We start from the raw sequence: 6,072 nt of genomic DNA on the forward strand, positions 1-6,072 counted from the left end.
GGCTTAATTTAATTTAATTTAATTTATTTCATTTATATAGCGCCAAATCACAACAAAGTTGCCTCAAGGCACTTCACACAAGTAAGGTCTAACCTTACCAATCCCCAGAGCAAGCACACAGGCGACAGTGGTAAGGAAAAACTCCCTCTGAGGAAGAAACCTCAAGCAGACCAGACTCAAAGGGGTGACCCTCTGCTTGGGCTATGCTCCCGCCACAACTGGCAAACCAATTTACAAAACAAATATACAGGAAATCTTGCCGGTGCACAGGACTGGAGGGCTGCAGAAGTAGACACCACGGCCATCTCCGGATGGAGCCGCACCTCAAACAGAGAGAAAAAAAACAGAATCAGGCATCGGAAAGACAACAAGTACAGTATAATTTCTCAGCATTAAGCAACAAGAAAAACAGAAGAAATACCGGCCACTAGCCCTAAGCTTCACTAAAAGACCCAGACTTTAGATAAAGTTGAGCCCGCTGCATGCTCTGTTTCCTAAAAAAAATGAATTTAAAAGAGTAAAAAGCATAGTACCATACTATGCCAGTATGCTCGCCATACAAAAGGGAAAATAAGTGCAGCTTAAATTTGGACTTGAAAGTCTCTACAGAATCGGGCTGTTTTTTTGATGCAGGGAGATCATTCCACAGAACAGCGGTATGATAAGAGAAAGCTCTGTGACTCACAGACTTTTTATTCACCCTAGGGACACAAAGTAGTCCTGCATCCTGAGAACGCACAGCCCGGGCCGGTACGTAGGGTTTAATTAAGTCATCATGTGACGTGCATGTGGTCCCCCCCCCCCCGCACCCCCCAACATATGTGGCATGCAGGGGGAGAGCATACTTGCATGAGATGCTGATATGTATTTACAGACATGATCACATGGGGGCCGGACAGCCACGTCTGAGTGCACACAGCCGGGCTGCAGCAGCCGCATACAGGGCACCTCAGCAGGCTGCTCCTTGTGAAACGGACCGTCAGATCACGCAGCAGGCGATCCGAATGTTACGCGTGTCTGGCAGAACACCCGCGCCGCAGGACTATGACAATATGACAAGCCAACAGTGCCACAAATACGCCACTTTCAGTCATGTATCACCAAAAATACTCCGTAACAAACACTGTTTTGTCAGTTATTACAGTACTTTTTTCTCTTTTTAAAAAAATTACATTTATCTCTTTGTTGATTTTAGGCATTTTATGCTGCTGTTATAAGATAGTGTAGTTGTAAAGATTCCGTCTGGTAATCTGAGCTTTTGTAAATTGCAGGTTCGAATTCTGCGAGTGGCATTTATTTTTTATTTAACCAGTTATTTTACTGCAGGGTTCTGTACTGCGTCCCCTTTAATTTCTTATTTATATCAACCCAGTGATTTTCACTAATTATACAGCTGGTTTTTATTTTATTTTTCTCTACATCAGCAGCGTGATGTGGTGCAACACGTTCCAGCTGCTCGCACTGTGTTCGCGCACGAGCATGCACAAAACCATCGCAGACGTGTCGTGCACAACCCAGTCTCACGGATTGTCGTGATTCAGCAGCACGAAATATACATTAATCTATTGATTCGTCATATTGTCACGAAAAGTGCAAAATTTTCATCATGGGACCACAAATTCTACATTAACAAAGTTGGTTGCACACATTGTTCTGAGGTAGAAAGACACTGCTCTGAAGCTGTAGAATATCTTACAGTAAAATGACGCCCTCACTACGAGGTCTGTTAGAAAACTATCTGACCTTTTTATTTTTTTTAAAAAACTATATGGATTTGAATCATGTGCGCTTGCATCAGCCAAGCTTGAAACTTCGTGCGCATGCGTGAGTTTTTTCACGCCTGTCAGTTGCGTCATTCGCCTGTGGGCAGGCTTTGAGTGAGCACTGGTCCACCCCCTCGTCGGATTTTCATTGTCAGGAAAATGGCTGAGCACGTTGGAAGCATGTTGGAAACCATTCGGAAGATTCAGATGGCTTTCGGTGGCTTTTCATTCGAGTGAGTATACGAGAAATTGTGTAACAGCTGGGCATGTCACAACTTGTCCTGTGAGACTTCCAACACGGACGTGCTTTTTGTTGTGCGCCATGAGCGGCTCCGTCCCGACGCGCGAATTCCTCCGCACGTCTTTCATTACAAAATCTCCTGTAACAGTGGAATGTGCCGCAAAAGTGCTGATGTACACCTCTTCTGCAATTTCTCTGGTAGTCAGACGACGTCCCGGATCAACACAGCCTTCACTTTGGAAATGATCTGGTCATTTCAGCCTGTCGATGGCCGCTCGGAGTGCTGTGGGCCGTCTGTCGCCAGTTTCTGGCAAAATTTGATTCGGCACTGCTCCAGTCGTTCCGTTTTTTTCCTTGAAATGAAAATCCGCCGAGCGCACAACACATGTCCACACACAAAGGCTGCTTACCAGAAAATGATGCAATCGACAGGCGTGAAAAAGTTCACGCATGCGCACGAAGGTTCAAGGTTGGCTCATACTAGTACACGTGATTCAAATCCATCAGATTTTTGCAAAAAATAAAAAGGTCCGATACTTTTCTAACAGACCTCGTATATATATTCTGTGGCCACAGGGGTGCGCATATTGTACATTGCAAAACTTTATACAATAGGTTAGGTTTAAAAAAATTGTCCCAGTTAACTACACCAAGACCTGGACAAACTGCATTTTGTTCTGCCTGTAAGGGTCGAGTGACAATAAAAGTGAGTCTGAGTCTGAGTCTGAAATTCATTCTAATTCATTCCGTGATGGCTGCACCGTAATTAAAAGTGCAGCAGGGGGTCGGGGTGGTTATGATTAGGGTTGGGGGAAGGAGCAGGATTAGGTTATGGTTAAGGTTAGGGTTGGGGGTAGGAGTACGGTCAGTAATAGTGACTTAAAAAAAAACCCAATTTGAACCATTTTGTGACGGGAGGACGAAAAAAAACGTGACTGGGCTGGTCATGTACGCCTGTGCGACCGTGCGTCCCTCACGACAGCAGGTGGATGGTTCATGGCTCCCCATTTCGTGTTTGGCTCACGGATTTTCTTTCGGTTTCTGCTTCTTTTCTGTTATGTGTGAAGGGGCCCGAACATTGGCTTCAGTATGTGCTTACCTAAGGATTTGAATACCTCTGTTTTTCCTTATTTTTTTAAAATCCCATTTTGTATGCTTGTACCATTCTGATCGATTGCTTGAATCTATTTATTAAAATAATACACAAAATACATAAGTAATTGCAAATTAAAATACACGGATAGCACAAAAAGTCAAAAAATACAATAAGACAACAAACAAAGGTAATACAAAATTAATAATTATGACAAATTATATAAAATAAAAAACCATGAACTAATGTATAACATAAAGTAAAAATAATACCCATAGTTAACCTAAATACCTATGATACAAAAAATACTCATCTTCATCTTCAACCGCTTTTCCGGGTTTGGGTTTGGGGACCCCACACTTCCCTTTCCCATGCCACATTGACCACCTCTGACTGGTGGATCCCGAGGCATTCCCAGGCCAGTGTGGAGATATAATCTCTCCACCTAGTCCTGGGTCTTCCCCGGGGTCTCCACCCAGATGGACGTGCCTGGAACACCTCCCTTGGAAGGCACCCAGGAGGCATCCTTACCAGATGCCCGAACCACCTCAGCTGGCTCCTTTCATCACAACGGAGCAGCAACTCTACTCCAAGCCTCCCACGGATGACCGAACTTCTCACCCTATCTCTCAGGGAGACACCAGCCACCCTCCTGAGGAAGCCCATTTCGGCCGCTTGTACCGTGATCTAGTTCTTTCAGTCATGACCCAACACTCATGACCATAGGTGAGAGTAGGAACAAAGACTGACCAGTAGATCGAGAGCTTCGCCTTTTGGCTCAGCTCCCTTTTCATCACAACAGTACGGTAGAGCGAATGCAACACCGCCCCTGCTGCGCGAATTCTCTGGCCAATCTCACACTCCATCGTCCCCTCACTCGTGAACAAGACCCCGAGGTACTTGAACTCCTTACGGCCTTGCCCCACGTGAAGGACTTCAAGTACGAAACATAGTGATAAAATAAATAATACTAATGAACAATACTGTTCCTAAGTAATAGAAATAACAAAAGTGTCAACAAAACAAAGAAAAAATAGTAAAACAATAAAATAAAAATAAATATACGAAAATAGAATAAAAGGTTTACATGACTGTTGATAAAACTGATCATATAAAAAACATTTCACCCCTTTTTTAAAAGCACGATTGGACTCAATTGACTAGATTGGGTAACTCATTCCAGCCAGTGATACTGGTGTATTTAAAAGAGGAATGACCGAACTACTTTACAGACGGAATAGAAAGGTACAGGGGACCAGAACGGGTATTGTAGCAGGAATTGAGAGCACTAACAGAGGAAGTTAGATACTGTGGGGCATTACCATGTATAACGGTATGCATGATGTTAAGTTTTAGTTACTTTACTCGAGGATCCGCTGGCAGCATTTTGACCTGCCTGAACTTAGCATGCCCAATATGGGCAAATCTTAATTAGAATCATCAGAGCTCCCCAGTACCCCCTTTATTTCAACCATGGTTCAGTAAACTCTGTCATGGTGCTAAATGAAGTTGTTCAACTCTAAGAAATCCTTTCTATTATGATAGAGAAAGTTGATTTCACTCTGGAACAGAGCCTATTTAACTTTATAAAACTCTGACAATGTTCAAGCTGGTTCTACACGATCTTTTCAAAATGGCCATTTTATGTTTTGAATAAACAATCATTAGTTTGCCGATAGAATATTAACTTAATTGGGACACTGAGGGCTTGCTATTATGCTGGGTTATGCTGGGTTACGCTGGTCTTCTGAAATGTACTGTTTTTACCACCTGATGGGTCTACTCACTCATCGTGTAGGATTTACAGATCATAAATGTAGAAAGGTTTAAATTAATAACAGTGTTAAAAATAATATGTGACATAAAGTAAGCCAACACCACTCACACAGTTCTGAGATGTGGGCAGAGAGTGCCCGCAGTGGCATGACATAATGGAGAACAACACGTACCACAACGTCATCTGAGCATCTCTATTCTTTCATGCTAACTTGCACAATTCCTCAGCAAAATTAGAGCTTTTCACATGATCAGATGTGATGTGATTTTCTCCTTGATGTAGTGGTTTTGGCTCATCAGTAAAGCTGGGCACTAATGCCCCTCTCCCCAGCAACCGTTTGTGTAGAACCAGCTGAGCAATTGTCAAGGGGCTGTGTCATCATAACATCACAGGTCTAGTTGAAGTGGGACCAAATGCAGTCAAAGAAGAGTCTGCTTTGCTCTGCTGAATTTACTGAAAGTTTGTGACTTTAAAGTGATGCTTTTCTGCAGGGCGGGACTCAGCACAGAGTGGAGAAAGCTGAGATGTTGGAGCACATGGTCCTTTTCCTGCAGCACACAAGACACCAAACAAGAACTGCAGGTGGGGCCACAAACTGCCCTTCCAAGATGGCTTCCACACCTGCCTGCAGAGAGCTGCCCAGTTCCTGGGACCCGACAGCACTGAATGCTACTTTTGCTGCTCGCTTTGCCCGTCCTGACCTGGATCCTGATGCCATCCACTGGAGCGCTGAAGCCCACTCCTCCACCGCTCTGCTGCATGTGAAGTTCTCCCAGTCCATTCTGCAGTAACTGAGGCTAAAGACCCAGTGTAGACTGCATGCATGTACCCACAGTGTGAACATTTTGACTTATCCAGTTTAGCTTAGTGCCACAGGGAGTCGCCAAACTTCCACAACGTCCTCAAAGACAAGATCTTCTTAAAACCAGTGTAGAAAGAAGAGCAACCAAGAAGAATCAGTCCCAGAGCCCCTCAGTCAGCCTGTCTTTGTGGAGGCCCTGGCCCTGATCGCTGCATTTGAAACATGAACTTTCAATAACTGTGACATGGTTCTAAGATGGGCTGCTGACAGTTTAGGCAGGCCAGCTGACAGTCTTGTCTGGGCCCGGGACAAGATAATGTTGGATGGGCCCTCCCCTCCACCACCACCAGGTTTTTTTTGTCAGTAAACATCACCAGTTATGTCTGATATATTGTG

The sequence above is a fragment of the Thalassophryne amazonica genome, chromosome 11, assembly GCF_902500255.1.
Source record: "Thalassophryne amazonica chromosome 11, fThaAma1.1, whole genome shotgun sequence".
Taxonomy (NCBI): Eukaryota; Metazoa; Chordata; class Actinopteri; order Batrachoidiformes; family Batrachoididae; genus Thalassophryne; species Thalassophryne amazonica.